The following is a 19523-nucleotide window of genomic DNA, read 5'->3' as shown; positions in this document are numbered from 1 at the left end:
GTTACCTGGTAGTTCTTTGACTGTGCTGGACTCACAGACGTCATCCGGGACTTCTGCCGACGCATTCGCCCACAGCAAAGAGTCATCAATGTTCTACTGACCATCTGAAGGGAGGACCAGAGGAAGATAGGAGGGGGAGGCAGGGAAGGGAAGAGAGTGAGTGCTGAGTCACTCAGTGGTTGGGTCTCAATACTGTCAAACACCTTATTGTGGCCTCCCGAGTGGCGCAGTGGTCTAAGGCACTGTATTGCAGTTGCTAGCTGTGCCACTAGAGATCCTGGTTTGAGTCCAGGCACTGTTGCAGCCGGCCGCGATCCATGGGGCGGCGCACAATTGGCCCAGCGTCGTCCAGGTTAGGGCAGTGTTTGGCTGACAAGGATGTCCTTGTCCCATCTCACTCTAGCGACTCCTGTGGAGGCCCGGGCCCTTCACCTCTCCCGAGTCCATATGGGAGTTGCAGCGATGAGCCAAGACTGTAACTACCAATTGGATACCACGAAATTGGGGAGAAAAAGTATAATAATAAAACACCTTATTGTACTAGTCTTCATAAACTCTGTTTTAGTGCAAAGCTATGAGACAATACCCAACTTAATTACTGGCTCCAAATCCTGATACACCTCATCTGTTAGCCCCAAATCTCATAGAGCATATACCTGCATTGGAGACGCATCCTGATACACCTCATCTGTTAGCCCCAAATCTCATAGAGCATATACCTGCATTGGAGACGCATCCTGATACACCTCATCTGTTAGCCCCAAATCTCATAGAGCATATACCTGCATTGGAGACGCATCCTGATACACCTCATCTGTTAGCCCCAAATCTCATAGAGCATATACCTGCATTGGAGACGCATCCTGATACACCTCATCTGTTAGCCCCAAATCTCATAGAGCATATACCTGCATTGGAGACGCATCCTGATACACCTCATCTGTTAGCCCCAAATCTCATAGAGCATATACCTGCATTGGAGACGCATCCTGATACACCTCATCTGTTAGCCCCAAATCTCATAGAGCATATACCTGCATTGGAGACACATCCTGATACACCTCATCTGTTAGCCCCAAATCTCATAGAGCATATACCTGCATTGGAGACGCATCCTGATACACCTCATCTGTTAGCCCCAAATCTCATAGAGCATATACCTGCATTGGAGACGCCCTGATACACCTCATCTGTTAGCCCCAAATCTCATAGAGCATATACCTGCATTGGAGACGCATCCTGATACACCTCATCTGTTAGCCCCAAATCTCATAGAGCATATACCTGCATTGGAGACGCATCCTGATACACCTCATCTGTTAGCCCCAAATCTCATAGAGCATATACCTGCATTGGAGACGCATCCTGATACACCTCATCTGTTAGCCCCAAATCTCATAGAGCATATACCTGCATTGGAGACGCATCCTGATACACCTCATCTGTTAGCCCCAAATCTCATAGAGCATATACCTGCATTGGAGACACATCCTGATACACCTCATCTGTTAGCCCCAAATCTCATAGAGCATATACCTGCATTGGAGACGCATCCTGATACACCTCATCTGTTAGCCCCAAATCTCATAGAGCATATACCTGCATTGGAGACGCATCCTGATACACCTCATCTGTTAGCCCCAAATCTCATAGAGCATATACCTGCATTGGAGACACATCCTGATACACCTCATCTGTTAGCCCCAAATCTCATAGAGCATATACCTGCATTGGAGACACATCCTGATACACCTCATCTGTTAGCCCCAAATCTCATAGAGCATATACCTGCATTGGAGACACATCCTGATACACCTCATCTGTTAGCCCCAAATCTCATAGAGCATATACCTGCATTGGAGACACATCCTGATACACCTCATCTGTTAGCCCCAAATCTCATAGAGCATATACCTGCATTGGAGACACATCCTGATACACCTCATCTGTTAGCCCCAAATCTCATAGAGCATATACCTGCATTGGAGACACATCCTGATACACCTCATCTGTTAGCCCCAAATCTCATAGAGCATATACCTGCATTGGAGACGCATCCTGATACACCTCATCTGTTAGCCCCAAATCTCATAGAGCATATACCTGCATTGGAGACGCATCCTGATACACCTCATCTGTTAGCCCCAAATCTCATAGAGCATATACCTGCATTGGAGACGCATCCTGATACACCTCATCTGTTAGCCCCAAATCTCATAGAGCATATACCTGCATTGGAGACACATCCTTTCCCTGAACTTCCAACAAGATCCCATTTGGTGATTATTTGATCTTGTAAATGTCTGAACATTTCTTCCCCTGTAATAAAAACAGAATGGGTTGAAACCACATTAATAGTTCACAGTTAAAGTTACATTTGGTTTGCCTCAGACCTTGTACAAACTTTCCCCAGGCTAGGGCCAAGCCCTGCTGCCGCCGGTAACATAGCTGAGCTTGCCCACTATTTGTTAGATGGCTGACAGACAGACTACAAACGCTGCTGTAGTACTAGCAAGAGCTGCTAGATTTGCAAAGCTAACATAACTGGATTAGAAGCATACCATTAAACTAATAGTATGTGTGCAAATGACCTGTGTGTGGAAAGTTGACTGTACAGTGATTGAGTGTTTTGGTGTTAGTTGACAGTGCCTTTTGACAGCATGCACATGGAAAGCAACTGCAGACTGGCTACTGAACAAGCTAATATCCACATACCGGTATGCCTTGTACCGTTAGCTGCACCTGTTTAGTTTATTATAGGACGTGCACGACCCCAGCTCATAGCCTTCACGATAAGTAAATATTCACCTGTTACATTACCAAACCAAATGGGTCCCCTTTATTAAAAGCCCCAAAAATCAAATCACATTTTGTCACATGCGCTGAATACAAGTGTAGACCTTACAGTGAAATGCTTACTTACAAACCCTTAACCAACAATGCAGTTAAGAAAAAAATAAGTGTTTACTAAATAAATTGATGTAAACAAATAAATGAACTTGTAGAAAAAGGAGGAAGGGAAGTGCTGCTAAGGTACACAATAGTAGATTTTGGTAGACAGAAGGTGGTCTTTGATTAAAGTGTAAATTTCAATAAATAAATAAAAATGAATAAAATAGAAAAATGTCAAATAACTAAAGAGCAACAATAAAATAACAGTAACGAGGCTATATACATGGTGTACTGGTACAGAGTCAATGTGCAGGGGCAAAGGTTAGTCCAGGTAATTTAGGTAATATGTACAGTGGTGGAAAAAGTAACCAATTGTCATACTTGAGTAAAAGTATAGATACCTTAATAGAAAGTTACTCACAAAAGTGAAAGTCACCCATTAAAATTCTACTTGAGTAAAAGTCTAAAAGTATTATTAGAATGGAGAATCTGTAGAATTGCTGAGATAAAAGAACATACTCTTTGGCAGAATTCAGCCAGCCTTCACAAGACAACATATGGAAATGTGTCCCCTTTTGTGCTTTACACCTCCAACAGAATACAACTTCTGAGTGCATGATATTCAGTTTCACTGGCATATAGTACGTTCTATGGATGGTCTTAAACTGCAGTCATTTATGTCTGAGATCATATGAACATGACTGGAAACATATCTGTATCCATTCATCATGTTTTATGTCATCGGGAACACTTGTTATGTGTTTTATGTCATCGGGAACACTTGTTATGTGTTTTATGTCATCGGGAACACTTGTTATGTGTTTTATGTCATCGGGAACACTTGTTATGTGTTTTATGTCATCGGGAACACTTGTTATGTGTTTTATGTCATCGGGAACACTTGTTATGTGTTTTATGTCATCGGGAACACTTGTTATGTGTTTTATGTCATCTGGAACACTTGTTATGTGTTTTATGTCATCGGGAACACTTGTTATGTGTTTTATGTCATGGGGAACACTTGTTATGTGTTTTATGTCATCGGGAACACTTGTTATGTGTTTTATGTCAACGGGAACACTTGTTATGTGTTTTATGTCATCGGGAACACTTGTTATGTGTTTTATGTCATCGGGAACACTTGTTATGTGTTTTATGTCAACGGGAACACTTGTTATGTGTTTTATGTCATGGGGAACACTTGTTATGTGTTTTATGTCATCGGGAACACTTGTTATGTGTTTTATGTCAACGGGAACACTTGTTATGTGTTTTATGTCATCGGGAACACTTGTTATGTGTTTTATGTCATCGGGAACACTTGTTATGTGTTTTATGTCATCGGGAACACTTGTTATGTGTTTTATGTCATCGGGAACCCTTGTTATGTGTTTTATGTCATCGGGAACACTTGTTATGTGTTTTATGTCATCGGGAACACTTGTTATGTGTTTTATGTCAACGGGAACACTTGTTATGTGTTTTATGTCATGGGGAACACTTGTTATGTGTTTTATGTCATCGGGAACACTTGTTATGTGTTTTATGTCATCGGGAACACTTGTTATGTGTTTTATGTCATCGGGAACACTTGTTATGTGTTTTATGTCATGGGGAACACTTGTTATGTGTTTTATGTCATCGGGAACACTTGTTATGTGTTTTATGTCATGGGGAACACTTGTTATGTGTTTTATGTCATCGGGAACACTTGTTATGTGTTTTATGTCATCGGGAACACTTGTTATGTGTTTTATGTCATGTTATGTGTTTTATGTCATCGGGAACACTTGTTATGTGTTTTATGTCATCGGGAACACTTGTTATGTGTTTTATGTCATCGGGAAGACTTGTTATGTGTTTTATGTCATCGGGAACACTTGTTATGTGTTTTTATGTGTTTTATGTCATCGGGAACACTTGTTATGTGTTTTATGTCATCGGGAACACTTGTTATGTGTTTTATGTCATCGGGAAGACTTGTTATGTGTTTTATGTCATCGGGAACACTTGTTATGTGTTTTATGTCATCGGGAACACTTGTTATGTGTTTTATGTCATGGGGAACACTTGTTATGTGTTTTATGTCATCGGGAACACTTGTTATGTGTTTTATGTCAACGGGAACACTTGTTATGTGTTTTATGTCATCGGGAACACTTGTTATGTGTTTTATGTCATCGGGAACACTTGTTATGTGTTTTATGTCATCGGGAACACTTGTTATGTGTTTTATGTCATCGGGAACACTTGTTATGTGTTTTATGTCATCGGGAACACTTGTTATGTGTTTTATGTCATCGGGAACACTTGTTATGTGTTTTATGTCAACGGGAACACTTGTTATGTGTTTTATGTCATCGGGAACACTTGTTATGTGTTTTATGTCATGGGAACACTTGTTATGTGTTTTATGTCATGGGAACACTTGTTATGTGTTTTATGTCATGGGGAACACTTGTTATGTGTTTTATGTCATGGGGAACACTTGTTATGTGTTTTATGTCATCGGGAACACTTGTTATGTGTTTTATGTCATCGGGAACACTTGTTATGTGTTTTATGTCATCAGGAACACTTGTTATGTGTTTTATGTCAACGGGAATACTTGTTATGTGTTTTATGTCATCTGGAACACTTGTTATGTGTTTTATGTCATCGGGAACACTTGTTATGTGTTTTATGTCATCGGGAACACTTGTTATGTGTTTTATGTCATCGGGAACACTTGTTATGTGTTTTATGTCATGGGGAACACTTGTTATGTGTTTTATGTCATCGGGAACACTTGTTATGTGTTTTATGTCATGGGGAACACTTGTTATGTGTTTTATGTCATGGGGAACACTTGTTATGTGTTTTATGTCATCGGGAACACTTGTTATGTGTTTTATGTCATCGGGAACACTTGTTATGTGTTTTATGTCATCGGGAACACTTGTTATGTGTTTTATGTCATCGGGAACACTTGTTATGTGTTTTATGTCATCGGGAACACTTGTTATGTGTTTTATGTCAACGGGAACACTTGTTATGTGTTTTATGTCATCGGGAACACTTGTTATGTGTTTTATGTCATGGGGAACACTTGTTATGTGTTTTATGTCATGGGGAACACTTGTTATGTGTTTTATGTCATCGGGAACACTTGTTATGTGTTTTATGTCATCGGGAACACTTGTTATGTGTTTTATGTCATCGGGAACACTTGTTATGTGTTTTATGTCATGGGGAACACTTGTTATGTGTTTTATGTCATCGGGAACACTTGTTATGTGTTTTATGTCATCGGGAACACTTGTTATGTGTTTTATGTCATCGGGAACACTTGTTATGTGTTTTATGTCATCGGGAACACTTGTTAGCTAGCTACATAGCTGTCTTTGTTTCCAAGATAATTGTGTAGTTTAGAGTGTGTAGTCTTGGAGTGATTATCTTAATTCACTGAGGTTCGCTAGCCAGCTATTTGTCGTCCTTAACGTAGGAGACTCTGCTAGCTAGCCAACAGCTAACAGCTAACAGCTAGCCAACGTCACCACACACATGTCTACTGAATCGAATTCAACAACCCGGTCAGGTAGTATCACATTTTCATTTCATTTCATTACAGTACAACGGTTTGATTTTTTTGATCGTAGCTAGCTACATAGCTAGCTACATAGCCGTCTTTGTTTCAAAGATAATTGTGTAGTCTAGAGCGATTTCCTAGGTTAGCTAGCCAGCTATTGTCGTTCTTTTAACGCAACGTAACGTAAACAACACTGCTAGCTAGCCAGCTAGCCCCCGAATAGGAGCACTGTAGAAACTATTACACTCAACGGAACGACTTGATTAGTGTAGTGTCAACAACGCAGCTACTGCCAGCTAGCCTACTTCAGCAGTACTGTATCATTTTAATCATTTTAGTCAATAAGATTCTTGCTACGTAAGCTTAACTTTCTGAACATTCGAGACGTGTAGTCCACTTGTCATTCCAATCTCCTTGCATTAGCGTAGCCTCTTCTGTAGCCTGTCAACTATGTGTCTGTCTATCCCTGTTCTCTCCTCTCTGCACAGACCATACAAACGCTCCACACCGCGTGGCCGCGGCCACCCTAATCTGGTGGTCCCAGCGCGTACGACCCACGTGGAGTTCCAGGTCTCCGGTAGCCTCTGGAACTGCCGATCTGCGGCCAACAAGGCAGAGTTCATCTCAGCCTATGCCTCCCTCCAGTCCCTCGACTTCTTGGCACTGACGGAAACATGGATCACCACAGATAACACTGCTACTCCTACTGCTCTCTCCTCGTCCGCCCACGTGTTCTCGCACACCCCGAGAGCTTCTGGTCAGCGGGGTGGTGGCACCGGGATCCTCATCTCTCCCAAGTGGTCTTTCTCTCTTTCTCCCCTTACCCATCTGTCTATCGCCTCCTTTGAATTCCATGCTGTCACAGTTACCAGCCCTTTCAAGCTTAACATCCTTATCATTTATCGCCCTATAGGTTCCCTTGGAGAGTTCATCAATGAGCTTGATGCCTTGATAAGCTCCTTTCCTGAGGACGGCTCACCTCTCACAGTTCTGGGCGACTTTAACCTCCCCACGTCTACCTTTGACTCATTCCTCTCTGCCTCCTTCTTTCCACTCCTCTCCTCTTTGACCTCACCCTCTCACCTTCCCCCTACTCACAAGGCAGGCAATACGCTTGACCTCATCTTTACTAGATGCTGTTCTTCCACTAACCTCATTGCAACTCCCCTCCAAGTCTCCGACCACTACCTTGTATCCTTTTCCCTCTCGCTCTCATCCAACACTTCCCACACTGCCCCTACTCGGATGGTATCGTGCCGTCCCAACCTTCGCTCTCTCTCCCCCCCGCTACTCTCTCCTCTTCCATCCTATCATCTCTTCCCTCTGCTCAAACTTTCTCCAACCTATCTCCTGATTCTGCCTCCTCAACCCTCCTCTCCTCCCTTTCTGCATCCTTTGACTCTCTATGTCCCCTATCCTCCAGGCCGGCTCGGTCCTCCCTCCCGCTCCGTGGCTCGACGACTCATTGCGAGCTCACAGAACAGGGCTCCGGGCAGCCGAGCGGAAATGGAGGAAAACTCGCCTCCCTGCGGACCTGGCATCCTTTCACTCCCTCCTCTCTACATTTTCCTCCTCTGTCTCTGCTGCTAAAGCCACTTTCTACCATTCTAAATTCCAAGCATCTGCCTCTAACCCTAGGAAGCTCTTTGCCACCTTCTCCTCCCTCCTGAATCCCCCCCCTCCTCCCTCTCTGCAGATGACTTCGTCAACCATTTTGAAAAGAAGGTCGACGACATCCGATCCTCGTTTGCTAAGTCAAACGACACCGCTGGTTCTGCTCACATTGCCCTACCCTATGCTCTGACCTCTTTCTCCCCTCTCTCTCCAGATGAAATCTCGCGTCTTGTGACGGCCGGCCGCCCAACAACCTGCCCGCTTGACCCTATCCCCTCCTCTCTTCTCCAGACCATTTCCGGAGACCTTCTCCCTTACCTCACCTCGCTCATCAACTCATCCCTGACCGCTGGCTACGTCCCTTCCGTCTTCAAGAGAGCGAGAGTTGCACCCCTTCTGAAAAAACCTACACTCGATCCCTCCGATGTCAACAACTACAGACCAGTATCCCTTCTCTCTTTTCTCTCCAAAACTCTTGAGCGTGCCGTCCTTGGCCAGCTCTACCGCTATCTCTCTCAGAATGACCTTCTTGATCCAAATCAGTCAGGTTTCAAGACTAGTCATTCAACTGAGACTGCTCTTCTCTGTATCACGGAGGCGCTCCGCACTGCTAAAGCTAGCTCTCTCTCCTCTGCTCTCATCCTTCTAGACCTATCGGCTGCCTTCGATACTGTGAACCATCAGATCCTCCTCTCCACCCTCTCCGAGTTGGGCATCTCCGGCGCGGCCCACGCTTGGATTGCGTCCTACCTGACAGGTCGCTCCTACCAGGTGGCGTGGCGAGAATCTGTCTCCTCACCACGCGCTCTCACCACTGGTGTCCCCAGGGCTCTGTTCTAGGCCCTCTCTTATTCTCGCTATACACCAAGTCACTTGGCTCTGTCATAACCTCACATGGTCTCTCCTATCATTGCTATGCAGACGACACACAATTAATCTTCTCCTTTCCCCTTCTGATGACCAGGTGGCGAATCGCATCTCTGCATGTCTGGCAGACATATCAGTGTGGATGACGGATCACCACCTCAAGCTGAACCTCAGCAAGACGGAGCTCCTCTTCCTCCCGGGGAAGGACTGCCCGTTCCATGATCTCGCCATCACGGTTGACAACTCCATTGTGTCCTCCTCCCAGAGCGCTAAGAACCTTGGCGTGATCCTGGACAACACCCTGTCGTTCTCAACTAACATCAAGGCGGTGTCCCGTTCCTGTAGGTTCATGCTCTACAACATCCGCAGAGTACGACCCTGCCTCACACAGGAAGCGGCGCAGGTCCTAATCCAGGCACTTGTCATCTCCCGTCTTGATTACTGCAACTCGCTGTTGGCTGGGCTCCTGCCTGTGCCATTAAACCCCTACAACTCATCCAGAACGCCGCAGCCCGTCTGGTGTTCAACCTTCCCAAGTTCTCTCACGTCACCCCGCTCCTCCGCTCTCTCCACTGGCTTCCAGTTGAAGCTCGCATCCGCTACAAGACCATGGTGCTTGCCTACGGAGCTGTGAGGGGAACGGCACCTCAGTACCTCCAGGCTCTGATCAGGCCCTACACCCAAACAAGGGCACTGCGTTCATCCACCTCTGGCCTGCTCGCCTCCCTACCACTGAGGAAGTACAGTTCCCGCTCAGCCCAGTCAAAACTGTTCGCTGCTCTGGCCCCCAATGGTGGAACAAACTCCCTCACGACGCCAGGACAGCGGAGTCAATCACCACCTTCCGGAGACACCTGAAACCCCACCTCTTCAAGGAATACCTAGGATAGGGTAAGTAATCCTTCTCACCCCCCCCCCCCTAAAAAGATTTAGATGCACTATTGTAAAGTGGCTGTTCCACTGGATGTCATAAGGTGTATGCACCAATTTGTAAGTCGCTCTGGATAAGAGCGTCTGCTAAATGACTTAAATGTAAATGTAAATGTTACGTGTTTTATGTCATCTGGAACACTTGTTATGTGTTTTATGTCATCGGGAACACTTGTTATGTGTTTTATGTCAACGGGAACACTTGTTATGTGTTTTATGTCATCGGGAACACTTGTTATGTGTTTTATGTCATCGGGAACACTTGTTATGTGTTTTATGTCATGGGGAACACTTGTTATGTGTTTTATGTCATGGGGAACACTTGTTATGTGTTTTATGTCATCGGGAACACTTGTTATGTGTTTTATGTCATCGGGAATACTTGTTATGTGTTTTATGTCAACGGGAATACTTGTTATGTGTTTTATGTCATCGGGAACACTTGTTATGTGTTTTATGTCATCGGGAACACTTGTTATGTGTTTTATGTCATCAGGAACACTTGTTATGTGTTTTATGTCAACGGGTGTTTTAATAACACTTGTTATGTGTTTTATGTCATCGGGAACACTTGTTATGTGTTTTATGTCATCGGGAACATCTGGAACACTTGTTATGTGTTTTATGTCATCGGGAACACTTGTTATGTGTTTTATGTGTCATCGGGAACACTTGTTATGTGTTTTATGTCATCTGGAACACTTGTTATGTGTTTTATGTCATGTCATCGGGAACACTTGTTATGTGTTTTATGTCAACGGGAACACTTGTCATGTGTTTTATGTCATCGGGAACACTTGTTATGTGTCTTATGTCATCGGGAACACTTGTTATGTGTTTTATGTCATCGGGAACACTTGTTATGTGTTTTATGTCATCTGGAACACTTGTTATGTGTTTTATGTCATCGGGAACACTTGTTATGTGTTTTATGTCATCGGGAACACTTGTTATGTGTTTTATGTCATCGGGAACACTTGTTATGTGTTTTATGTCATCGGGAACACTTGTTATGTGTTTTATGTCATGGGGAACACTTGTTATGTGTTTTATGTCATGGGGAACACTTGTTATGTGTTTTATGTCATCGGGAAGACTTGTTATGTGTTTTATGTCATCTGGAACACTTGTTATGTGTTTTATGTCATGGGGAACACTTGTTATGTGTTTTATGTCATCGGGAAGACTTGTTATGTGTTTTATGTCATCTGGAACACTTGTTATGTGTTTTATGTCATCGGGAACACTTGTTATGTGTTTTATGTCATCGGGAAAACCTCAATCAACCCTTGATACAGTTTGGAAATCAACTTTGGGGTTTGTCAGACAGCCTTAAAATAACATCTGGCTTGTTCAGTGTTTGCTGGACCGAGATAATAAACTGTTGTATCTGCAAAAATTCACCTCACCTCTGTCAGACTGGTATTCCCTGGCTGCCTGACCCTGCTGCGACCCCTGTCACAATCTGATCCCCCATGTCAAAAAATTACCTTGGTGTACATTGATACATTTTATTATCCAAGAATAGTTCAATAATTGAAATGACCATTATTTCCAGATCCCAGACTGTAGCTTTAAGCTGCTGTCCTGTAGGTCAACCCATCAAATCAAGATGGAACTTTGATCATTCACTGAATATACTGTCTGTAGACTTGTCTTCCCTGGCTGTCTGACCCTGTGCTGTCACCATCTGATCCTGCTAAGACATGAACACTATTTATTTTGAAACGGTCCTCTTTCTGTTTTCTATGCGTTAGCCTAACTATTGTATTAAAATCACATTTTTCCTACACACAGAATTCACTGCTTCAACTTCAGTAGCCCACCTGTCTTTGTTGGGCGTGAGCGTTCAAGTGCGGCTAGTATGTGTGGTCTCATTGAAATATAGTAGGCTGTCTACATGAGCGAAGAATCACGTGGAAGTTAACTTGAATATGAAATTAATTTTAATATGATTAGACTAGTTTACTACAGTGTCTGTAAATAAATAGTGCTAATGAAAAGAAGTGTAGGGCGCTCAACTAATGTGAATCGAAGTGCAATCAAAACATGTAATCATAATTGAAAAGGCACAACGCCCACACAGGCTACTCTGGTGAGACAGCGTTGAGCCTTTTCATTTTCAAAGAGTATAGATTACCCATGAATTTGTCTCTGCCTGCAAATCGTCCTCCTGAAAGGTAGGCTACATCCTATAGGACTATGCAAAACGTAGCAAGGGTCGCTGTCATCATTCTTGCTGCCTCCAGTTCAGTAGCCATACCCGCGATATCAGCTGCGCATGTGGTCTCAATTAAATAGAGTTGGCTATAGCCTATGTATACATGGGATAATCACGGGCCAGTTATCTTTCCAGTTATCTTTCCTGGGAAATGCACTTCCTAAATATGCCTATGTCTAGGCTATAGTTTATTATATTGCCTAGAAATAGGCCCAAATATTGATCACCCATTTTTCTCCGTCATCCCACTAATAAAAGGTAGACTATAAAAAAAAGCTCAAGAGAAATTGCAAGTCTCCAATTCTGCTCTCTTCAAACTACATATAGCATATTGGCTGATACAACCCAGTAATACTATGTAAGGGCCATTTGTGAATCTGGTAATATAACGATTTTCTTACATTATCTTTGCGGATTTGATATTGCTTATATGGCGCAAAATTGCTTGGACAACGGCTGCAAATGACCTGCGTCACATACGCCTAAAATAAATGCGGTAAGGTTAGGGACCAGTTCTTGTGGTAGCGGGTGGAGCTGCATGAAGAAATCGGTCCCGCGCAGACTTCTACTGTGCACCATGACAGTGAAGCCTGTAAAATTGAGCTATTTATTACTGTGTCAGTGTGAAAAGTAGGGAATTGGCTAGGGAAATTGACAGATCAATCACGTTATATTGACATACTGACTAATACAATGCACATTGCAATGAAAAAACGTCATATCAATCTTCAATTGTTTGGCCAATGGTTGTATTGAGGTCTAGTTTGATTGAGGCAAAAATAATGGCTTTACGTAAGCTAACTTTTGGCCAGCTCTGTCACTAACAATACATCAACTGGCAAAAGCTTGCCAAGTTCATTTAGTTATGAAAAGTCGAGAGGGGATGAAACATTAACGTTACATGTCAATAGTAGCTCAAACTACTAATAAACACTAGTTTCGTTTTTTTATGTTAAGTTAAACAGCAGTTAACTTACCAGCTACATCAATCAACTCAAATCAAGAGTAGCCCGCTTCTATTCCTTTTACAACTTGGTGAAAGAGCACAACTCGTACAATGAACAATGCTCAACTCTCTTGTCAGGTGCTGGTGCAGCCAGCCTCCCAGAAGCTTTGGCTTCACACAGCCTGTCAGCCCGCTCTGTGGTGTCCAAATGTTCCTAAATCCAGTCCCATTAACAGTCCAGCCCACCCGACCACTCGGGGGCGTCCACATGGTCCTAAATCCAGTCCAATTAACAGTCCAGCCTACCCGACCACTCGGAGGCGTCCACATGGTCCTAAAGCATACACACCAATTTAATATCACATTCCAATTATAAAACTGGGGGGAACAAAAATGCAATTTCAGAATGTGGAGGTGACATGTCCACAGTGAAAGTTGCGCCCCTGCCTAGAGGTACTGCAATACCAGGTCGATGTGTGGAGTGGACGGAGCAAACCCCTATTCCAAAAACCAATGTAATATATGGTTCCCAGAAAGGGAGTGGAATGGCAACGGTCCCATGCGGTTGAAGGCTCTATTCCGAGACGGACTCTGCATACTTTGACATCTTCCAAACTTTGCATTATCTTCAGTCCAGACGGAGTCCGTCGAAGAACAGGAAGTTACCAAACCACAGAAGATGAACATATATCGGTTTCAGCGATGGCTTTCGAGGACCGCTAGTGTTAGAGTTGCGTCAATTCGAATCTGGTATCAGGATAAATATGACAATGAGTCACCGATTGTATACTATGTATTTTTTATTAGCTAAGCAATAAGTGGTAAATGCCATTTTCATATATACGGGCTCTCTGTCCCACCTCGCAGGGCAAACAGAGAACTAACTTGTTCTTGACAAAGATATTATAAATATACTCTGACAGAAAAAGTTCGGGAACACAGAGACTGGGCGTGGTTTAGACTCACCCAGCCTATCGTTGATTGTTGTAGTAAGAGCTGGTACCAGACCCCGGGCGCTCCAGTTGATAGATGTAACTTGCTCTGTCGAGTATCTATGCGCTCATTCCCTAGATACCGTTATCACATATCTGGTTTCTGTTATTGTTAAGTTTGAGTTCTAACAAAAAACAGTCTGTGGTTTGCTACACTACGTTCTGTATGTGTCCGTTTTTATGTTATTCTGTATTTTTCCATCATGAGAAAGGCCCATGGCCCTGAAACTGTTAACAATGTTTCAAGTCAGCTATGTTGCATAACACATACATACATCCACACAAGCCAACAGAAGATAATATTCAATCACATATATGATAATGGGCTACAGAGCATAACACAGAAACCTCATACTAGCAACTTCTAAACAATTACCTATTACTACTATAAGTGGGTACTATTTTATTGGTAATGTTAATTATTACACATTAAATGCTAAGCCAATTATATTATATGACTGTTGCCTCCCGTTTAAGTTCATTGTGGTGGAGGTCACTAGCTACAGTTGTGTATTCAACCTAGCTTTTAGCTAGCTAACTTCAGCTAGGTCGATGTGAGAGAAAAAAAGTAACTAAACAAAACATGTTTTATTATCACCTGAAACAATATATTTATCCTGTCTTGAATGAAAAGGTCATATTTTGAAATCTCCCAAAATAAAAGTGATCTCTAATGAGATAGATTCTCCTCAATCTTGCGTTACAAACACTAACGTTACACTTGTCTATTCAGTATGGAACACCGTTTGGATCTTTGCGTGTCTAAAAGATACACGTCAAATAACACTAGTTGACACGTCAAATAAGCTTCTTTACCAATCAGGACCTGAATATGACTCCACGTCACATAATCATTTAACACGTTCATTAATTTTCTACGTAGGAATATAATTATCTGCTTAATATTAATATATTAATATTAATGAGGTTAGTTACAACTGAGGTTAGATTGAAAACCTACAGGAAGGTAGCTCTCCAGGAACAGGGTTGGAGAGCCTAGGACTAATGGATCTAGTTCTTAGATCAATGCATTTGAAATTCGATAAGTCACTACGAAGGTGCGGTTCCCAGAAGTGGAGCTGTCACTTAATACAGTGGATGGAAAGCCTTATTTCATGTAGTTCTAATTAAATGATAATATCTGAACTTAATTTGTTCTTAATGTAGGACATCAAATGATCAGATTTGGATGAGTTGGATGCAATGTGACAGCAGTACTTCAGTAAATATCAGCAACGGATATTGGTTATCAGTGAATTGTCAGTAAAGTGTTTCTAAAAAAACTAAACCTTAACACCAAGACAAGCAATATGGCTTGTATCATTTAATTTGAATGATCATTAAGTGAACAATAACAGCCAATATGGAAATACAGTGCATTTGGAAAGTATTCAGACCCCTTGACTTTTTCCATATTTTGACTCTATGGTCTCATCGCTGCCAAATTGTGTCCAATTCAATTTTCTCCCTCGTTTAAAAAAATCAAATTAACTAACCATAGCAGTATGTAGTGAAACGCCAAAGGGATCTACCTCCTGGCCCTCTTCCCCTGTCTTGCCCACCAAGGGTAGAGACAGAGATGACCTCGCCTACAGAAATACCGGATTGGGCAAAGCCACCAGAGGACGACTCAAGCCAACCAACTGTTGAACATGACTGGTGTCAGGAGGAATCGCCCTCTGCCTCAGGTGACACCTCTGAATGGGAACAGGTATACTGATGTATACTGATGCAAATTATATCGAGAGGAAACTCTTGATTGAGCTCAGTACCTCGGCCTCGTTGCGTGTCACAGACTCTTTGATATTCCATTGGGGCAGGGAATCACCCGCGGGTTCTCTCATCCAGTCCAAACTTGAATCTCTAAATTTAGTAAAGCGCCGACTCCAATTCAACCTCTCAGCCAGTAGAGGGGAGTCGCTACCTATCTAAATTCTTAAAAGAACTCTGACCGATTGAAACTCTGCTCCTGATCTCGTGGGTCTCCTCGTCATCTCTCAAAGGTAATTAAATAACTATTATAAGCATTTAATGCAGAGATAAGTGTTATCATTGTACCAGGCATTTTATAGAGCATTAAGGAATTTGCATGTTTTTGATTAACGCTGTGTGTGACCGAGTAACAATTGTGTATTTTGAAGTGTGTTTGATTGTAAAAGACAAAAAACTGAGTGTTTTCAAAAATAAACGGTAGTCTTGTTTTGTCTCGAGTAAAAGGTTCTCTCAAAGACAGTTAACGGCACGGGAGATAACAACTCTGACACTCCCCGCTACCAGGACACTGGAAACGGGGATCAATGCTCTATGACAGAATGAGTTACCATTAAAAGACAAGGAGGAAGGTGTGTCCAGTAGTGATTCATTTAATTGTCTTATCGATCTATCTAAGTTTTATTTTCCAAGCAATACATAGGCGACGGGCAGTACTGAGACTAAGTTGACTAAAGGTCTTCACACTTTAAACTAGATACATCACAGAGGGGAAATACTCAACCACAGGGAAATCATATAGAGACTGGTAGGCCTAGTGCTTAATAACAACTCAAGGACCAATTAGTGGTGAAGCAAAGAGTCTAGAGGATAAAGGTGGGGTTCACACATCCCAGCTAGAGCTAGACCGTTGAGAGTGACAAGGCAAAAGACCTCTCTACGCGGACAACGCTTCGATATAGAAAGAGAGGCAGGGCTACGCGAGCGGTCCTGGTTATACCGAGATAACCTGAAGTATCTATAGTCCCCTGTCCAATCCAGGGAACGGGACGCTAAGCACCTCTAGCACCCTGCTGCCGGCCAAGGGGCGGGGCTGAAGGTTTCGTATCGCGACAAGTATACACATGTAATGAATTTCTGTTAGAATTAACATTAATCTATTCTTTGTGGGTTTAAATTACAAACGGTTCTATATTTTATCTAAGCAAATAAAACACCCCAATTCATCCATTCTGTCTGAGATCCAAAACAATCCATTCACACAGGCCCCTAAAACCCTCAAACTTTTACAGATGCGCAATTGAGCACAACCTGTCGGGCTGTATCACTGCCTGGTACGGCAACTGCACCACCCGCAACCGCAGGGCTTTCCAGAGGGTGGTGCAGTCTGCCCAATGCATCACTGGGGGCAAACTACCCTGCCCTACAGGACACCTACAGCACCCAATGTCACAGGAAGGACAAAAAGATAATCAAGGACATCAACAACCCGAGCCACAGCTTGTTCACCCCGTTATCATCCAGAAGGCGAGGTCAGTACAGGTGCATCAAAGCTGGGACCGAGAGACTGAAAAACAGCTTCTATCTCAAGGCCATCGGGCTGTTAAATAAGCCACCATATCGAATGTGTTATATTCTCCTACTACATTCATTTAACATTTCCACAAACTTAAAAGTGTTTTCTTTCAAATGGTATCAGGAATATGCATATCCTTGCTTCAGGTCCTGAGCAACAGGCAGTTAGATTTGGGTATGTCATTTTAAATGAAAATTGGAAAAAAAGGAGCGGATCACTAGTCACTTTAATAATGTTTACATACTGCTTTATGAGATGAGTAAAGCAGTATGTAAACAGCAGTTTACACCGGCAATAACATCTGCTAAATATGTGTATGTGACCAATAACATTTGATAAACAGATGCTTAGGGCCTGACTCCAAAACATCTATAAAAACATAGAAACTCAGTCGGGGTCTCAACTGTTGAGAGTTAAAATAGTAGAATACACAAGATCTTTGTCAGTCACTGAATTAGCCATGTCAGCTAACAAGTTTCAAATATTTGCCAGCAAACAAATGGAAAAATATAAAAATATTTACATGCTTGTAAACGTTACTTGGAATACAAGACAAATACATATTCTATATACTTACCAACTTCACAGCCAATGTCTGCAAAAAAACATCTTTGTAATATTGTTTTAAATTTTTATAACAGGTTATTTACAATAACATATAATATACAACAAGATGCAATGTAGTAAAATACCTACCATCTTAAGGTGGGGAGCCGGCCAAGCAGTGGAAACAAGGGTGGGGAAAACAGACAAAACAGATGACAGACGATAGACACGATGAACAGACAAATTCATGCACATTGACAACATGAGACAAACAAGACACATGAAAATGCTCCTACACCGGGCCACCTTCTTACCTTTTCTCACGTATTTCCGACAGAAGCAGTGGACGCTGACCTCTGTGTAGAGTGTGGACACCTTCGAAGGCCTGGACCCAGGACGATGACTGGAAATGGTGCCAGGTTCCCTGCATGAAAACTAGAATAAAATATGTTTTCTCATGGATTTCTGATGGTATTGTGTCATGGAGGGTTCCTCATCTCTGCAGAGAGTAAGACTGTTTGCAATAGCAAGAAAATCGCACATCAGTAAATAAACTTGGCTATTTATATAGTTGGTGACAGAATATAGCCTGTAATGTTATTACCTTGTTCCAGAGTTCACGACCTAGGTCACTCAAGATGACCTCAGGTAACAACACCCTCTTCGAAGAAGTAGGTGAAGATCTCCCACACACGGATTGCCTCTCTTGCTGTGTTGTTGGATCACATCTTTTTAACATCCTGCAGAGCAGCAGACTTCTCCTCTGGCACAAGGCAGCAAGCTGCAGATCCCCTCCTGGTCCTTGTGTCCATCCTCATGAAGTTATGCAGGACACAGGTAGCCTTCACATGCCTGAATTCCTCCAGGAAGCAGTCCCAGATGGCCCTGGTTGCACAATCTTGCAGTGCCAAGATTAACTGTAATAAGGAATCTCCAATCGACCCTGCCGCACGAGCATGCTTTTGCGGCACAGTCGATAGTGCGCCGGACCTCGGGCTAGAAGGTCGAGGGTTCGAGACCTGCTCCCTGCCTGTTTCATTACACTGGTGTCAGAAGTGGTCGGACCTTGCATCCACGACAGTGCGTGTGCTTGGCCGGTGAGCGCGTCGCAAGCTTGCACGAGGACGCGCTCTTTGAAAGGAGGGGGTAGTGTAACGACCCTGGGTTTATAAGCGCGGAAATCGACTCTTCCGAACGAGCATGCTTTTGCGGCACAGTCGATAGCGCGCCGGGTAGAAGGTCGAGGATTCGAGACCTGCTCCCTCTGTTTCATTACAGTATGTAAAGTTGGCTAGATAGCTAAATACTGTTGGCTAGATAGCTAACTACTGTTGGCTAGATAGCTAACTACTGTTGGCAGCGTTAGCAGATTGTTTGAGTTAGCCTGCACTGTAGCTAGTTAGCTAATAAAACAGCGTGCGTTTTTAAAAAACATTTTAGAAATGTATTTACTTATTTGAATAAGTTATCCGAGCCATGTGGACGATTGGAAACGGGGCAGCAAAGTGTCTTTGTCGCCAGAGAGTTTTAGAGCATATTACTATATAACTATTTACCCTTTTCATAACCAGACCTCCATACAGACTTGCTATGCTCTATATGCTCTCATATGATGCCAGCATGCCCACAAGCGAGCCACTCTGGCCGGCCTAAGCGGCAAC

This window comes from Oncorhynchus keta, chromosome 34 (genome assembly GCF_023373465.1).
Source record: "Oncorhynchus keta strain PuntledgeMale-10-30-2019 chromosome 34, Oket_V2, whole genome shotgun sequence".
NCBI classification, from domain to species: Eukaryota; Metazoa; Chordata; class Actinopteri; order Salmoniformes; family Salmonidae; genus Oncorhynchus; species Oncorhynchus keta.
The sequence above is the reverse complement of the archived record's forward strand: the minus strand, read 5'-3'. Positions refer to the sequence as shown.